Source organism: Pararge aegeria, chromosome 19, assembly GCF_905163445.1.
Source record: "Pararge aegeria chromosome 19, ilParAegt1.1, whole genome shotgun sequence".
In the NCBI taxonomy this organism is placed as follows: Eukaryota; Metazoa; Arthropoda; class Insecta; order Lepidoptera; family Nymphalidae; genus Pararge; species Pararge aegeria.
This window is the reverse complement of record NC_053198.1, coordinates 16,032,096-16,051,217: the sequence shown is the minus strand read 5'-3', so window position 1 is coordinate 16,051,217 and position 19,122 is coordinate 16,032,096. Positions and strand designations below refer to the sequence as shown.

Sequence of the window (19,122 nt, the reverse complement as noted above, 5' to 3'; positions counted from 1 at the left end):
AACTTATATGACGGTATACTTAAAAAGTGGAACTAATTAATCTGTGGGTTTAATCAATATCCATTATTGTTTGTCAAATGTCAAAACAAAGAAAATCCACAAATCTCGAATTTTCGCCTTCGGTCGATAAAATTTTCAATCTGTATGGAAAAGAAAGTATTATTGGAAAACTATCTAAGGAGGATACAAAGCGAAGTTCAGAACTGTGAACTACTTACAACGATGAATAAAGAAACTATAGTTAGCCACAGGCTGGATCGGGACGTGTGGAAAACCGTTGTAAAACCAGGGGACTACACCATGGTGCCGTATGAAGATTCTCGCTGCAAGATTAGAATATGGCATGTAAAATGCGAGAACAAAGACGGGCCGTGCGAAGTAGAACCTGAATGTCGTATATTTAATTCCCCGTTTGACGGGAACGTCATAATCGGTAATATGGATTCATTTGTTGACAGAGATGTCGAGCTCGTTTTGCAGCAAATGTGCTTAGGCGAAATTTGTGACGCACGTTTTGTGTATAAAAACGTGTTTGGTGATCTGATGTTACAGATTAATTGTAGGATAGAGTTGGTTGACTTGACTGAGGAACAGCTGATCAGCGACTGGAGCTGGGCGAGATTGTTTGAGTCTGCTGTGCATCATAAGGTATTACTTGCTATGTTTGTTTCATTAAGCATCATCAATAACCTAGTCCACTGCTGGATTAAAGGTCTCTCCCAACAGGATGGTTTGGTCTTAATTGTCTCTCGTGCTGGCAGGTTGGTGATCACAGTAGACAAAAGTAGTATTAGAGGGGAGGCTCCTGACTCTTGTCTGTTATATTGTGTTAGTCACCTCATGAAGCTAGAACATTATTCTGATCTGCTGTCACTGCAGGGCCATATTTATTCTACTGCAATTTAGCTATGATTGTAATAAGCTAACCTATGGATGTATGGCAGTTATATTAAATCCATAACCCTGATAGGATTTTATACAGCATTGTTTCAGGATACTAAATGGCTTAGTAGTCTTTGACAAAAGTTGTGGCGTAAGCCAAAACAAGACCAGAGGAGATATTCTTCTTGGGATCAAGCTCAGGATCTCCCCTTAAAAGACCAAAATGCCCATAAATACTACATATTTTATTAAAAGTCAGTGTACATTTGGAGTATTATTATAGCCTATGCTACTCTCCATCCTTTCTATTAACTCATGCAAAGTCTAAATTTGATTGTTGCTTAGTAAGTGTGATAAGTAAGGACAAACAAACACACTTTTGCATTTGTTATATTAGTGTAAATAAAGAAATACTGTTTACTCATATAAGAAATGATTTATGTTTTAACTCTTAATTCACGATAAAATTAAAAAGAAACATGTACATAACCCCTGGTAGCATCTTCTACCAGTCTAAACTTAAAAGTTGTAAAGTGGATTAGATAATTATTGTAATATATACATACAAACATACATATGTAAGGAAGTAAGACAACAAAAAAAACAGAAAAGATATAATGATAGATGTGTTTCCAACTTTCCAGTATGGTCATATTTCAGTATTGTTCCTTTATTTTATTTCTTTATCTCATTAGCTTGCAAATTTGCATGTCATACTCATGACATGATGATTGCTAATGTGATGCTATTTGCTGAGCATAATTCAAGCAATTATATATGTATGAATGTTTTTATCTTAATTTTTCAGACCACTTTTGGTAGGTTTGTTTGTATAATCATGGGGTTTTAATTATTCTTTTTCTGGAAAACTGTTAAGCTAATTTTTTATTTGTGCATTTATATATATATATCAACTAGACTCTAACCAAGCATTGCATCTTTGCTCAATTCCATATTTGCATAAAATATAATAAAAAAAGGGTATGGATTTTAATGTTACTGCCATACATCTAACAGGCTAGCTACCATCTCATACTTGACTGTCAGGTGAAATAATTTTCAAGGATGTAGTGAAAAAAAACGAATCCTTATGCACCTGGTGTCGCAAAAATTGGTATTGTATTTATTTATTTCTTTCTATTTATAAGGAACGTGGAGTAAAACTGGTAAAGGAGAAGAGAATTGTGGACGGGTTCAGGAGATTTTCGAAGGCCCTAAAAATGTTGGTTGCCATAGAACCTGTCGACAGGCTGACTGCTGATCCAGAGAGAACTAAAGAGTTGCTTAATATGAGGGTAAGTAAGTTAAGCAGAGGCTTTGTATAAGGGGATGAATAATTTTGCTTGCTCTTACTACAATTTCAATTTTTTTTCCAAACTAGCAGCTTCAACTTTCTTGGTAGCAATGTTCAGTGCTATTTGAGGGCTAAGGATGACAACAGGTTGCATGTTCCTGCCAGTCACTCGCATGCGTATGGAAATTCTTTTACAGTCAAGGTGGTTATACTCTGGAATGGATTGCCAAGAGACATAAGATGGTCTAAATCATTAAGCATCTTCAAAAATTGTTTAAAAGAATATAATTTATCTACGGAGTCATAAACTTATATATTTGCACTGTATGTATTTGTATATATTTATATATATATATTATATATAAATATATACAAATATATTTATTTATATGTTTATGTATTTATTTCTATATTATTTGTATTAGCTATTTATGTATTATTGTTATATATAGTAGATGTAGTTTGTGTTATAACATATTTTTAAAATTGCACTATCCCGTTTCCATACTCATTTGCTTCTTTCATTAAGGGTTGTCTGGAGGAGATCGCTTAAAGCGATAAGACCGCTCTTGCGCATTTTTATTCTTATATTTATGTTTTCAATTTATATTATCTTTATCCCTTATTTGTGTGCAATAAAGAATCTATCTATCTTTAACTAAATTTATATTCCTCATCATTATAAACTGATTAGCAATTAGAAAAAAAATAACTTATTATTATTAAAAGTTTTACAAAGTTGTGTGTAATAAAACTAATATGCTGTCACAATAGCTGAATTACAGAAAATTAATAAAACTAAACAGTCCATTTTCAGCAAAAAATACCTTTCTTTAGCATAAATTAATTTTTGTATTTTTAAAAGTCTATTATATATATATATATATATATTTTATATCATTCCAGATAAAACTGTACAATAACATGGCACACTGTCAACTACAATTCGAAGAGTATGGTGCAACTTTGGACTTATGTAGCAGGACCTTAAAACTGGACCCTGAAAATATTAAGTCCTTATACCGGCGTAGCCTTGCCTACTCCGGCCTTTGTATGTATGAGGAGGCCTGGGGAGACATCCAGAGGGCGCTGGAGGTTGACCCTAATGACAAGGCCTCGATTGCAAAGGCTAAAGAGTTAAGGCCCCATATAGAAAGAATTAATAAGGACTATTCCGATGTCATCAAAAAAATGTTTGGCTAGGCTTATGATATTAATAAAAAATTATAAAGGTCTGTTCAAACATATCAGAGACAGGGCGCTTCTGGGCTTTCAGACCAATCGAATTTTCTGAAAATTGGTCAGATTTGTCCCTGTGTCTTTTTTATTTTCTTGAATTGTGTAACTGATTAAATTTAATAATTTTATTTGTTTCAAAAAGTAAGGCGGAAAATCAAATGAGAATAAAGCCCTAAAAAGGTCAACAGCAGCAGCAATGCAAGCGAGTGTATACTTTATAGAAGATAAACTTTTTGAATAAACCTAAACATTTGCTGAAGTTGACATTGTTTTGTTGCGATATATAAGACTAAACATTACCTTGAAATTTCTCGGACCAAAAAAATGGTCGCATTACTGCCTAAGAAGTTTCACTTAGTAAAATGAAACACTGTCGGGATACTTGTCCTGATATGTCTGAAAAGACCATCAACTTTGTTTTTACACGGCTCGAAACCGATTTTTTTATAACGGACATATATTTAGGTTATGGCGTTTAGCTTTCATTATAACAAACCGATCTGGAAACGCTATATTAAACCGTTCGTTAATTGGTTTCTTACATACGTGTGGTAGTTCCATGGTGTCAATGCAACTTAGGAAATACGTACATCCGCGTTGCTAAGTATAAGATCGAACACGAGAGGGCAATCAACCCTGTCAATGCTCATTAAGCAATTTCAAGATCATCCTTGGTAGTGTCTAAATATTAACAGATGCGACCAACTTTTTGAACACCAAGCCGGTGCGGAGGAAATTTATTGGATTTCAAGCCACGGTTTTTTAAAATAGGAATCTCGCGTTGTTCAGAAATGGTGATGGGATAAATAGACAGTATGTCTATAGTTTCGTGATAGCCTCAGTTTTACGAAGTCTTCTCCCAGTTTTGTACTATTCAAATGTTATTAAAAGTACATAATAAACCTTTCTTTCAAATGTGTCTCAAAACTTATTGTTTGCAATGATTTATGCTTTGTAAATTAATGTTTGACTGTAATTAGGATTAATAAATGAACTTAAGAATGTAGAAATGGTTTACGCCAATTCATATTAGAGTGTTCATATTTTGCAGTGTATTGTGATGATAATCATTGCACTCTGATATGATTAAGGATTTAACCTAAAGTTTAAATGGGAGCTTTAATGTTTTATCAGTGTATTTGTAAATTTCAATTTTTTTTTACATATATGGAAAGTAACGAGACAGAAACTTAAACTAAAAGAAAAATTGAAATTTACACAGTTGGTGTTACTAAGACAAATTATAAAAAAAGTGTATAAAAAGTTCTGTTGTTAAATGTATGTTAATAGTATGTCTATATTATATGTAGTTGGTGGTTGAATTATAATTAACTTTAAGATTTAGCATTAATAATTAATTAATATAATTAATAAATTGAATAACACAAAGAATAGCATTTAACCTAAAATTGACATGGATGTTAACAAGATGTATATGATCCTTATCTTACTTACCTAAAATTAGATATCAAGGTTTTTTCCGTCTATGTTACACGTCTATAGCCATCTGTAATAATCCCTGCTAATATTATAAATTTCAATGTAAGTTTGTTTGTTACGCTTTCACGCAAAAACTACTTAACCGATTCTCATGAAACTTTGTACACATATTCTTGGATTCTTCTATTCAGGAAGTGTTAGAAGATATATAGGATACTTTTTATCACGACAATAAGCTCGGTTCCTTTGGGAGAGGGAATGAAAGTGTATAACTCCGACAAATTATAACCGTTTCAAATAATTATTTTTGTACTATAGAGGTTGTAATATGTGTTTAATTTTGCCCAATCTTTGTGTAGATCTGAAGATTGTGGTTGGAGATAGAGGACAGTACTCGGAACAGAACTCCTCAGCGGACAGTAGCATATCCCTCGTTTAAGGCTTAGCGATACTGAATATCTACCAAAAAACAAAATCAAACGCAGACGAAGTCGCGGGCAACAGCTAGTACAGAAATAAATTTGATGGATATCACATATAACAAGAATCAAAACCCTATTTTTATGTTCGGAGATAATTTGGCTTAAAATTAATATAAAAAATTAACGTGCTAATTAATGGCAGTCTCTAAGGTGCTGGAACCCAGAGCCTTAAAGCCAGTTTAAAAAAAATATATATTAGCAACTTTGTATGTCCTTTTTGACGTTTGCTGCCAACTATGTTATCTGGTCTGTGCTGTCGACAAGTTATTATTATTAAAACGGGAATGCCGAATGACCTGTAAAAATGAAATCCTTGTTTTATTTTTTTATTTTAAATTACTTTTTTTGTGCATACCTAGATAAATTGACAATTCATTAAATTGTAGAAATTCATAGTGGCACGAAACATACAGAAACCGTGTACACAATTAAATATCGAAGCATCCAATACCACTCGTAGTGTTTCTCGAACAGGCGATTTGTCACTTCATACCATTTGACAGTAATTTTTACCTATAATTATGGAGGGTAGAGGTAAGGAGAGTCATCTGTGTGTATGAAAAAGTGTCGTCAAAATGTATTGAATTAGGATGGCGCCACATTTGCATCAGGGTAACTCGAAGAAGCGCCAAATATAAATATTGTTAGAGTAGGCTTGAAAAATAAACAAGGAAGTATGGAGATACAAGGAAGTAAGGTTATATTTACCACAATATTTTGTACAACGTAAGTTGTTGAAATTCTCAATAATTAACTACTTTAGTCGATAATCACATTAAATTTTTTAACTCGGCATACTTCAATTTATCTACGATTGCTACATTCATACCATACCCTGTGCATCCACCAGCGCCATTGTGGAGGATTTTTGAACTGTTATTTAGCGCAACAACTGGACACTTTTTCAACTTTTCCCATATAAGATGACTCTCCTTACCTCTACCCTCCGTACCTATAATGTTCTAAACTTTTACGTTTACCGTAAAATGGGAAAATGGAAAAAAAAGTTTTAGAGTTAGCAATATTCTGCGGGTGTGTGGGACGTGTTTTACTGTTTTTGGACACGACGCACTGCATGCAATAATGGCTGATTGTATTTTATATTCTTTGACCATACGGCCCAGAAGGTCCCCTCCGAGAGGACCTACTTATTCATAAACAACGCTTAAACCAGATAATTTTTGTTGCGCACATGCAAATGGTGCTCTGAACCCTGGTGTACGAAAACAAAGGTGTTAATACACTCAAAACAATACCAGGACCGAGGTAAAAAATTTCTTCATTTTTAATATTTATTATATAAGAGACTGTAGATTGTTCCTTTTAAGAAACTAACTCCTGAATTCCCAAACATTACTTGATGCCTTATAGCACAAAAAGGTCTTTCTCGTATAGGCGATAGCGGAGAGAAATATATTATTATTTTTATTCTGTGGTGTTAAAAGATGTCGGGGGTGTGGGTAAAACTTTGAAGCGGCGCGCGTTGAATAGACAATGAAAATATTTTAGGCCTACTTGAAATAAATGTTTTTTTTAACAATATTTTCAATTACTTACAACAAATATCGGTATATATTTGGTGATTTTGATTGAGCCCCAGAATAATTGAGCCACCAGTAAAAATTTTAACCTTTTGAGATGAGCTCAAAAGTAATGTTTGTGAATAATCGTATGTTAGTTTTTGAGTATACTACAATTAGTATTATAAATGAATTAAGTGTATCTATGTATAGTAAAATGATACTTAATAAAAATAAATACTTCTCGAATCTTGAATATTATTATTTTAAAGAGTTTTCCTAGCTTTTTGTGACAAAGCTCCGGGGAGATACTATCGCCATTATTCCTGCCGCTAAAAGCATTGTTGCGATGTTGTCATCCGGCCTGAAGGGCGTAAATGCCGGTGTTATTGCAGGCACATGAGGCTGAACACATAGATTGATGGACACAAGGTAGCATGTTGCAGGACGTGCTCCTTGCATGCTCTGTAAAGTGATACTCTGTTTAAAGGAGATGGTTTTCCAGTTATCACTAGGTGGGCCATCTGCTGCGGCCATATAAATGCCGGATTTATTACTATAAAGAAAAAAACAGATCCTTTATAGTTTTTCCTGGAATATTATAAATTCTTGCATTTCTCTGGTCTGGTCTGGTGGCAGGATGTGTCCGTGGCTAATTCCCACACTACCGACGAAGACGTGCCGCTAAGCGAATTAGCGTTCCGGTAGGATGTCGTTTAAAAACCATAAAGGTATGGACTTAATATAATTGTCATATCTCTTAACAGGTAAGCTCGCTACCATCTTAGACTACATGATCATCATTTCGAGTGAAATTGCATTCAAGGGCTAACTTGTAGTATAAAAAAGCAAGCAAACATTAGACCAAAAAGGCAGATTTTGTATCATCAAATCAACCCATTACAGAACCACTGCAGGGCTCGGGTCGACTCTCACAATGAGAAGGGGTTGAGGCCGTGGTCCACCACGCTGGTTTGGTGGACTCTACACACCTTTGAGAACATTATGGAGAACTCTCAGGCATGCAAGTTTTCTCACGGTGTTTTCCTTCAGCGTTCAAAGCAAGTGATATTCAATTACTTAAAACGCTGACTACTTAGAAATGTTAGAGGTTAGTGTGCTGGGATTCGAACATGGCCCGCCGAATTGTTAGTCGAGCTCCTAGGCTGGGCGACCCACTGGGCTATATTTTGTATAGAAGTGTCTTAAATATGATAGTAATAATATGTAAGTGTTAATCCAGGGTTTTCTATCTTCATTCCAAAATTCAGTCAAATAAGTTCAATAGTTTTTGCGTGGAATAGTAACACACATCCATCCATGCAAACCAACGCATTTATAACGTTAAATAGAATCACGGAATTCTGCAAAGTAACGCCTGCTTCTATCCAACATAACATAGTCTGTGATTCCAGACCGGTTTTCATTCTCGCCAGTATGATATCATCGCCCAGTGGAGTCGGACATCTATGACATCATACAACCTTACTCCGATGTTACACACATATATATATACTATATCGTATCAGTTTGAACGGCGCGCCCGTGCGTACATGACGCGCGAATATCATCTTTTTGTACAACGAAATAAAGTACTGCGATATATTCACTTTCACCTGAATTGTTAACAACAACAGTTAATAAAGTGAGTGTTGTGTATTTCTTGGTCTTTTTGAGTGATGCGTTTATGATTTAGACGCTTGTATATACCGAACTGTGCCAGATGACTAATGATTCATGAATGAATCTTTAAACTTGATTCAATGGAATAAATTTGTGTTTCTACTATTGTCTTTGCTAAATAAAAACATTCCATTACTACATAGTTTACGTGTAGAGGGATATTGGAGTTTTTATCAACCTCGGTTATATTACTGTGATGTTGTTTGCGTTTAATAAGTAGGTACAATTACAGGAATTCAAAGTTGTATCGGGAGGTATAAACTTGTGGAATTAATTTATTATAATAATATTCGATAGGTCAACGTTCTCGTGCGAACTGTAGTCTATTTTTCTCAGGTCTTTTATGTTTTACGACCTCCCTGACCTGCTCTGAGCACTGTGGTCTTTGAGTGGGAGGACTTGGAGATCGCTTAGAAACTCATTATAAGTGTAACTGCTATAGCCCTAAAAGGTTACACCATAGTCTAGGTATGGTAGTAAATAAATAAATAAATATACTACAACAAGTCACACACCGCCATCTAGTCCCAAAGTAAGCGTAGCTTGTGTTATGGGTATTAAGATGACTGATGAATAATTTTATGAATAATATACATATGTACTTATAATATACAGAAAAACAACCAGACACTGAAAAACATTTTCCAGTTGTGGGAATCGAACCCGCGGCCTTGGACTCAGAAATCAGGGTCGCTGCCCACTGCGCCAATCGAAGGGCGGTAGCTCAGTCTGCATCATCACTTACGACTTGGTGAGATTGTAGTCAAAGGCTTACTTGTATTGTAATTAAAAAACCTCACGTACCGGTTTTATTATGAAAACAATCTTATTATATTTTTTTAGTAAAAAGTAGGTTTAAGGAATAGACAAATCATGCATATATGCAAAACATGCTATACTAGCCGATTGCACTGTCTTGTCTGTTTCGTCAGACGACTGTAAGACTATCTTATTCTATACTTTAATTGCGCTTATATTTACGAAAAATATATTAACGAGTGACCTTACGCTGCATTAAATATCTCTTTATGACAACCAAACGCGCAATAAGGCATAACTATAGTAGTATAGTAGGTATAGTTTTAAATACGTATCAAATTTCCTAATACCTACCTTCCTTTTCGGCGGGACAGAGTTCAATCGACAGCGCGTTCCTATATATTTTTTTGAAATGTATGCAATTAAAATATCACTTGTTTGTTTGTCTGTTTAAATTTTTTAATGCACTCACACATTTTATACAAAGTAAACACATATATAGAAGAAACTTAGAATAGAAAATGGAGCGTGCAAAGGCGGTCTTATCACTAAATCGATCTCTTCTAGACAACCTTTGACTTTAGGAAAAACCAAAGGAACGGGCAGTGACTATAATAATTTTAAATCTAATGATCTAAAACTTTATCATAAAATGGGGAAAAATAGGTAAAGTTTGTGGGCTAGCAACATTCCGCGGGTGTGTAGTGGGATGTGCACGGTGCGTTTTCACTGTGGAAAAAATGCACTACATGCAATAATGGCTGAGTCAGAGTTCGGCAGGGTGATAACGTATCTCGCGACAGGCTTGCGACAGATGAAAAACTTGCAATCACTGCTGTCAAACGTCACTTTTGATAATTTACTGTATGGGAAAGTGACGTTTGACAGCAGTGATGGCAAGATTTACGCCTGTTGCAAGCCTGTCGCGAGATACGTAATCACCCTGTGGTATGTTCATAATTCTGTGCCTGCATTCTTCCCTTCTTCCCTTCTTCTTCAGAATTTTTCCAAAGGCATGTGAAATGTACCAACCCGCATTTGCTTGGTGCCATTGGCTACCTACCATTTCATTCTGGGAGGATACTGGAGACTGGACTGGAGAAAACCATTTTAAAAAGTACTTTTTTTACGGGGTTATTTGTTACAAATACTGAATACGAGAAATAAATGAAAACACAGTTATTTTAAAGTGAGTCCTACTTAGTAATATCATTAGGTCAAGGCATTCTGGTTTTATGAAAGCATTAAAAATTATGTAGAGTTATACGTATGTTGGTACTTATGCGTTTGTAATAATTACCGTATAAGCTAAATACGTTATAGTAAATTAAACCTGCTTTAGTATAAATCGTTTACTTAATTAATATAATACGAGTATTAGTTACGGATCTGATTGGCCTTGTGGTCGCACAGTGGAGAGCGCTATGGTTTTAGTTGATTGTGCCGGGTACGATTCCGGCAGGGGCACTTTGGGTATTCATATTTCTGACTTGTCGGACTTGTCTTGGTCTGCTCTGGTGAAAGAAGAAGAAGAAGAAATACTTTATTGCAAACATCAAAATATTCATAAAATAAAGAATAAACAAAAAAAACTAAAATTGTAGGCATGCAAAGGCGGCCTTATTGCTGCAAGCAATCTAATCTCTTACAGGCAACCTCTGGCAAAAGGAAAAGCTGCAAGGAAGCAGGATAGTGCAATGATATACATAAATACATAGAGATACATAAATATTCGAAAGGCTTCGGCTGAAGCTTGTTAGCAATAAGAAGGTTAGGGTAAAACACATCGTAGACACGCAAAGGCGGCCTTATTGCTGCAAGCAATCTCTTACACGCAGCTTTTGTAGATAGGACTTACGGCAAGAGAAAAGTTCTCGTGCCAAGTTGCAATCAAAATCCCTGTTAAACCTTTTGTTGTACTTATGTCCTTCTTTCTATCTGAAAGGAACGCGGAAGTATGGGAGAAGTATTGGCTGGCGAACTCGTTTATTTTAACATCATAATCATCACCATTCAACCATGTTAGCAAAGTTCACAGATTCATGGAATTTACACGTATTAAAATGGGACTAAATGCATTATGTTTGTTATGTATGAGTTACCTAAACGACAGGTTATGGTAGGGATTTGAAGAGAGGTGAAAGAAACAGCCGTGGATTGGAAGCATGAGAAATGTGAACATGGTAGATGATGGCGATAACCATATGCGTCAAATTAAAAGTAAAGGTACGGGGGTTGTAAACGCGTCTTTGTCTAGGAAGCAGCCCTCAACAAACTTAGCCGGGTATTATTTTTGTCATTTAAAATTATTAGCAAAGCAACCTGCTTAGTTTAATCATACACACCTAAGCTTTTTAATCGATTACTTACGTGGTCCTTTATAACTACTATAATAGGACTTTTCTATAAGCTGACGTTTAATACAAACTTTGAACTTATTAAAAGACATCCCTAAGATGTTAATGGGTAGTTTATTGTGAAATTTAATGCAGTTTCCTTAAATTTAGAAATATTTTTATGCACAAAAAGAATAACATTCTGGATTACTTTGGCAGCTAAAACATGGAAGACCTGAAATCGGGCCGGGGTATCCAAGTGGTGGCGCCGGGAGCCGAGCACACGTTCTGCCTCGACGAGGATTCGCTAGAGGCATTGTTGCTGCGAGATGATGTCAAGGACCGCTCCGCCATCGTCATCTCGGTAGCTGGCGCCTTCCGCAAGGGCAAGTCCTTCCTGCTCGACTTCTTCCTACGTTATATGCACCAAAAGGTTAGTGGGATGCAACCACCGATCTGGCGTAAGTTGGAGGGCCCGGGATCGATTCTCGCAGGGACAATTTGGGAATTAATAATTTCTGAATTTTCTCTTGGCTTTGGCCGTGGCTAGTTACCACCCTACCGACAAAGACGTGCCACTAAGCGATTCAGCGTTCCGGTACGATGTCGCGTAGAAACCGATTAGGGGTATGACTGCCATACTACACCTAGCAGGTTAGCCCGCTACCATCTTAGGCTGTATCATCACTTACCACCAGGTGAGATTGCAGTCTAGGGCAGGAGAGGTCGAACCAGCAATGGATAAGGATGATCGTAATTGATTTAACACGCGTTGAATTCAAGACGCAGAACTTTAGAAACCATCATAATGGATTTTTATAGTTTTTATACTGTTTTTACCTACAGTTGAGGAAATATTTCAAAACCGACAGGATTTGTACCTGGGACTAGAGAGTCGCCAGAGGTGATAACTGCATATACCTATATGTATAAATTATCAGATTCCTGTCGGTTCCGAAAATTTTTATATGCATTTTAAATTTATAAAAAAATCATAATGGCTAATTATTACCCAATTACAGAAAAAAAAAGCAAATTGGATTGGAAATTCTTGTGTCTACCACACTACTTAACACCTACGCCTCAAATTGATGGGCACTGGTCGTTAGGACAACCTCCTTGCATCCCTCCTACCTGTGAAGTGCTACTCTCTTTATAGACGATGGTTTTCCACGTACCTGATGGTACTACACGCAGCATTACAGCTTGCTCCGTCACTTATATCTTCAAAAAAAAAAAGTGTGAAACACTAATGTTCATCACACACATATTTTCCAGTGGTAATCGAACCCACAACCTCGGACTGAAAAGCAGGGTCATTGCCCAATGCTCCAGTCGGCCGACTACTCTCTTCTTCTCTACTCTTTTTTCTAATGACAATGTGAGATGGCGATAACAAAAAGAACACCCGGCTAAGTTTGTTGTGGGCTTTTTCTTAGACCAGGGCGCGATTGGAACCCTCGTAGCTTTAGTTTTAAGTTTACGATTGTAGTTATCGCCATCACTACTCACTGCTATGTACACATTTTGTATATAATAACGCATCAAAAGTGCCATCTATGTGCCTATTTCAATAAAGAAATATTTGACTTGACTTGACTGACTTCACTTACTCACAGTTAAGATAAACCTAAGCTTGTTTTCAGTATAACGTAGGCGCCAGCCTGGACTGGCTGGGTGCGGAGGATGAGCCACTGAACGGCTTCAGCTGGCGCGGCGGCTCCGAGCGGGATACCACAGGCCTGCTGCTGTGGTCGCAGCCCTTCAAGGCCACCCTCGATAATGGGGAGAAGGTACTATTAACCCATTACCAGCCACTACAGAGAACAGTAAAGCTGCCGTACATCCCGGCGAATGCTTTCTTTCTCCTATAAGAGAGGAGGTCTTGGCCTAGCTGTGCTACGTAAAAAGGATAATGATGGACCAAGGCGTAGTACGTACAATCCTAATGTATCATGTTACAGGTGGTAATCTATCTCATGGACACACAAGGCACGTTCGACAGCGAGTCCACGGTGCGCGACAACGCGACGATATTCGCTCTCTCCACCATGCTGTCCTCAGTACAGATCTACAACCTGTCGCAGAACATTGAGGAGGATGACTTGCAGCATTTACAAGTAAGCACTTTATGCATCTAGTTTGGTAACTGCGTTTTAGAGTCGAGGCGGTTTTAGGCGCATAAGCTAAAAGCGAATTCGCTAAGAAAACCGCGAGTGTAACAAGTGATGTACCACACGCGTTACATACGACGATTTTCATCACACTTACACGAGGAAAAAACAAGATAAACTTTTAAATACCATTTATTGCTGTTTTATCACTGTATGAAAGTTTTGAAGACAGCTCTCTAGATTTTGGTCGAAATAGGTGATTCACTCGCGATTAGTGCCTCGATTATTATTCCCGGAAGAGTAAAATATACGATTGCTCTACTTTCCAATTTAAAATAGATATTTTAAATTTTAAACAACAGACCAAAAAGCGACATTATTAACATTAAGTATCATGGAAAATGGTGCGACGGCTTTTTTTTTCGAACGCCAAGGTAAACCGACAGCCAGCATTGCTCGCTGCGTACAGCCTATATAAAAAATATAATAAAGGGAATATTTTCATTTAAAAACATGTTAAAAGTAGTTACGAATTGTGAATATTTTAGCAATTTTTATATGTGAGCAAGTGTGACGATAAAATTATTACCAACTCAGGTATTTTTATTAAAAAAGTCTTAACAATGGTCATTTTTGTAAAATTTCCAGTTATTCACGGACTATGGTCGTCTAGCGCAAGAGACCAGCGGTGGGAAACCCTTCCAGAGGTTGCAGCTGCTTGTGCGGGACTGGAGCTTTCCCTATGAACATGCGTATGGTGTGGAAGGAGGTCAAGAACTGCTCACTAAACGACTTAAGGTGACATGAAGTGATAACAGCTCTTTCTAATTCATTCTTCATTCTTTTTATTTCTTGCACCGTTGGGGTCATGGTCATCGTTGGGGCACTGTTCGTGGCAATTGTTACTTGCCTCACGATTATTCGCAGCTTCTCCCTATTTTCATACAGTGTGGTAGTATGGAAAGGAACACCCACTGCAGATTTGGGTTTATGGGTCTTTCGCATGGATGTCCTACCGCGCGCTCTAGGTCTCTCTACCTATCGTACGATAGAGTCCTTTCTATCCGGGAGACGTGTCCGAAGAATTTCAGTGTGTATGCCTCCCACACGCATATTAATGAATCCTTTGTCTTGTTCTAGGTTCACGAAGGTCAGCACCACGAGCTACAGTCACTGAGAAAACACATCGCAAGCTGCTTTGAGGAGCTCGCCTGCTTTCTCATGCCGCACCCTGGTTTGAATGTCGCCACCAACCCAGAATTTAATGGAAAACTATCTGGTAAATACTTAATGGCATTTTTTACCCGAATTTGTGACTGTAAGGTTTTTCTGGATTATAGTCGCGGGTTCTCTTGAGAGCCAATCTTTAAAGTTTCTGGGTAAACTGTATTTTCTTGCGTCCGCTTAAAAGAAAGAAGAAAGACCTGAGCAACTATGTAGCGGATATCTTCTAGAAATTTGCTCACGTAAATTCCGATGGCAGACACAAACTGCAGCTAAATAGAAGTTGCTTTCATGCCCAAATAAAATACTCTTTTAAATTAACAATTAGGAGTGAATTACAAACTCAATTATTTTATTCAAGCTATTCCTTACAGACTTTTGTTTCTATATCGGAAAAACAGAAGCGAAAGTGCTTTTAAATTTAAGAGATTCCTTTTTCAGATATAAGCCAAGATTTCAAGATATCCCTAAAGCAGTTTGTGCCAATGCTCCTCGCGCCGGAGAATTTGATACCCAAAAGGATAGGAGGTCAAAAGGTCAAATCCAAGGACCTGTTGCTGTACTTCAAGTCATACATGAACATTTTCAATGGAACTAGTTTACCTGAACCTAAGACTATTTTAGAGGTAAAGTACTTTCTGTGTTATGACAGCTTTTAACGCTCTAGGCTAAACCTCACGTGTCTTAATAATAATCGTGACATAAACTTGAAATAGTAACGCTGCAGTTTCCACGTGCTGTCATTTGAAGTGTGACAAAACACCCCTACTTTACTATTCCGACTTCATGCCATGTAAAATAACGATTCTACTTTTTTCGATTTTGGGTTCTTTCGTTAAGAAATGTCCCGCAGATAGGATTTCAAACCCCTGGAGAACATGTCATGGCATGGAATACCACCCCATCCATTCATTCCATAAGCCTAAATGATAATTGATGTCTTTTAAGATGATGCAAGATGAGTAAATTTCAACAGGCAACAGCTGAAGCAAACAACCTGTCAGCTGTGGCAGAGGCTAAGGAAGTATATGAAACCATTATGGAGGAGATCGCTGGCGGCGCTAAGCCGTACTTGCAGCCACAACTCTTGGAGGAAGAGCACCGACGCGCGAGGGACAAGGCTTTACATAGCTTCCATTCAAAGAAGAAGATGGGAGGAGATAGTCTGTCTGAGACATATAGCGTTAAGTTAACTAAGGTACGTACAAAAGGCACCAATGTAAACGTGACCTTTTCAAAACTATATACAATAAATAACTATTTGACCAACAAATACTTTTATCGAAGCCCACTATTTATTTAAAAGGAGCTGGGGACACTCAAAAGTTCAACCCTTTCTACCCAAATCAAAAGTTAAGTCGAAATCGGTTTAGTTTAATATGCGGCTCAAGGATTAAGTTACCCTACTCCTTAAACGTCTGTCTATAACTTTCGCTTAAAATGGTCTATGATAATATAATGAAGTAGTTTTTGAATCAGAAAAAGCCGTATTCTTATAAAGGCATTTCATGGCTAAGGGCCTGCACGACCGAAAAGGTAACCTTATCGCGGCGATAAACTCAGTATGCCATCAAATTCAATATTATCAAATAGTTACAGACTATATCAGCGTATCTGGACTCTGGACGAAATAGTCGCAGTACTCTTGCTCGTGGTAGTGACGCCTTAGTTTATAGTGGGAATCTTAAATATAGAGTCGCCTCTGGAAAATCTTACAAGTGACAAGAGTATAGGTATATAGTGAGACGACTTCTTTGTATACTCATTGCCAGTGCCGGTACGCAAGCAAGGCCGAGATGGCCTACTTACCGTAGGCGAAACAGACAGAGGAGGAAAGAGAAGAAGAGAAGTGCTATAGCAATGCTTACTTCTGCCGCTAAGCAGCATTGTTGCAATGCTGTGTTCCGGTCTGAAGGGCGTGGTTGCAGATGTAATAATGGGCACATGAGGCTTACCAGGCGTCCCAGGGTGATGGACACACGGCGGCACGTTGCAGGACGTGACGTCAATTATTACCTACTAAGGCAAGGTATATATAAAAAACAGTTACATTATTATATTAATCCGTTGTTGCGTGAAAGAACGACAAATCAACAAGCACGAACGTATTTATCATATTAGTAATGATTGCAACTGTCGAACTTAATTCCAGGAATTAGAAGATCAGTACGAACAGTACAGATTGCACAATGAAGACAAGAACCTGCTCCGCAAGTTGGGTACGGCAGCCGTGCTGGCTGCGTTGGCGCTGGTGTGCTACCTGGTGTCGGTTCTGTCGGGGGTGTTGGGTTTGCAGACCTTCGCGATGCTGGGGCAGACGGCAGCCCTCGCCAGCGTTGGCATGCTGTTGGTGTGGTGCTACGCTAGGTGACCTTTACCAATTTATTTGTAACTTTTGTGTTTATTTCAATTCCCGCGGAATTACGAAAGTAGTGGTTTTATTCAACCGACTCGGAAATGAGACGTGTTTAGGCTGTAGTCCCACCACGCTGACCCAGTGCAGATTAGTACCTAGAGTTCACACGCTTTACAGAAAATTATGGAGAACTCCCAGACATGCATGTTTCCTCACAATCAGAACCGGGGGTAGAGTCACTACAAACAGACTGACTTGACGTTTCAAAAATGCTTATAAACTAGGTGTACATGAAATAGATAAATTTAGATTTTTTTCTAGCATGTGATAAGACGCACATAACTTCCGAAGTCCTAACTTACACTACAGCTATCACCTGGTATTCAACCGACTATATATACATTTAGATTTTTTTTTCTTATTTGCACTCATACCCTATTGATATTTAAATTTTGACAAATCTAACATACCTATATCTTATCGTGCTAGGAGTATTACTTATATTTACATTTACCATTTTTTACAGAGCAACTGGCAACATGCGTGAGCTGGGCTCGCAAATGGATCAAATAGCGGATTCTGTAAGTTTCCCATAAGATCATTTATACATGCGAGTAGGGAACGGATTCTGCTTTGTACTGGCCCCCAAACCCCATTCCATGCACCACCCAGTTTTTTAAACCGTTTTAGCTTCAATAGAGATAAGGTGAGAAAATCATCATTATCATCATATCAAACGATTACTGACCGACAACACGGCGGATCGGGTCATTTTTCGCAATGAGAAGGATTTAGGCCGCAGTCAGGCCAAATGTGGATATGGGTGGACTTCACAACTGAGAACTTTATGGGCAACTCCCTGGATGTTTTCCTGTACCGTTCAAGAAAGTGATTTGTGGTTTTGTATTGCGTTAATCGCTCATAACTTAGAAAAGTTAGAGGTGCGTGCTGGGATTCGAACTCGGCCCCCGAAAGTGAAGTCGATGTCCCAGACACTGGGCTATCACCGCTTATCAGAAGCAGACGACAAAATGAGGTGCCATACTTTTCTCGTGGTACACCATGCAGGGTCTAGGCTCAGCAGAAGTTTATTTAGTGGTCGATTTTTTTATTTTTTATTTACTTATGCTTTTTATTGTTTCAGGTCATGGAACTAGCAGGCCAACACGCGGGTCGGCAAGCAGCGGCCGTGGCCTCAAGTTATGCTGCAGAGAAAACAAGCTATAGCGCAGATAAAAAGCTATCGTAACGGTCTCCATTTAAAAACTATTTCATCTTGTTAGAAGCCATCCGTATTGCCTCAATGTGCTTTACAATAACTAGTTTATAAGGATATAATAAGAATAAAGCGGTGATAGCGCAGTGGATAGTAGCGCACGCACCTCTAACTTTTATAAGTTATGTGCGTTTTAAGTAATTCAAAATATCACTTGCTTCGACAGTGAAAGAAAACATCACATACTATTGAGAACATTATGTAGAACTCTCAGGCATGCAGATTTCCTCACGATGTTTCCCTTCACCATTAAAGCAATTGGTACTTTAAATTCCTTAAATTCAAATTAAATTAACAAACAATAAAACTAATATAAGCCCATAACTTTGCCTGCGTTCTAGCATTCTGATTAATTTATGGTACATTCATTTTTGTATTTGGTAGACATACATTATATGCAGAGGGTAATATTTTTATAAATTCAAAACGCAATATTATAATCGAGTATATCAAAGTTAGTAGCCAATAATATCTGAAAGATTTGATATAAGTATTTTGTAAATATTACTCAAGAAAT

At 37.4% G+C, this 19,122-nt stretch overlaps 1 pseudogene; it reads left to right on the top strand.

Moving 5' to 3' along the window:
• Positions 1–85: 85 nt before the first annotated feature.
• Positions 86–18,747, top strand: LOC120631936 (annotated as a pseudogene).
• Positions 18,748–19,122: the final 375 nt, after the last annotated feature.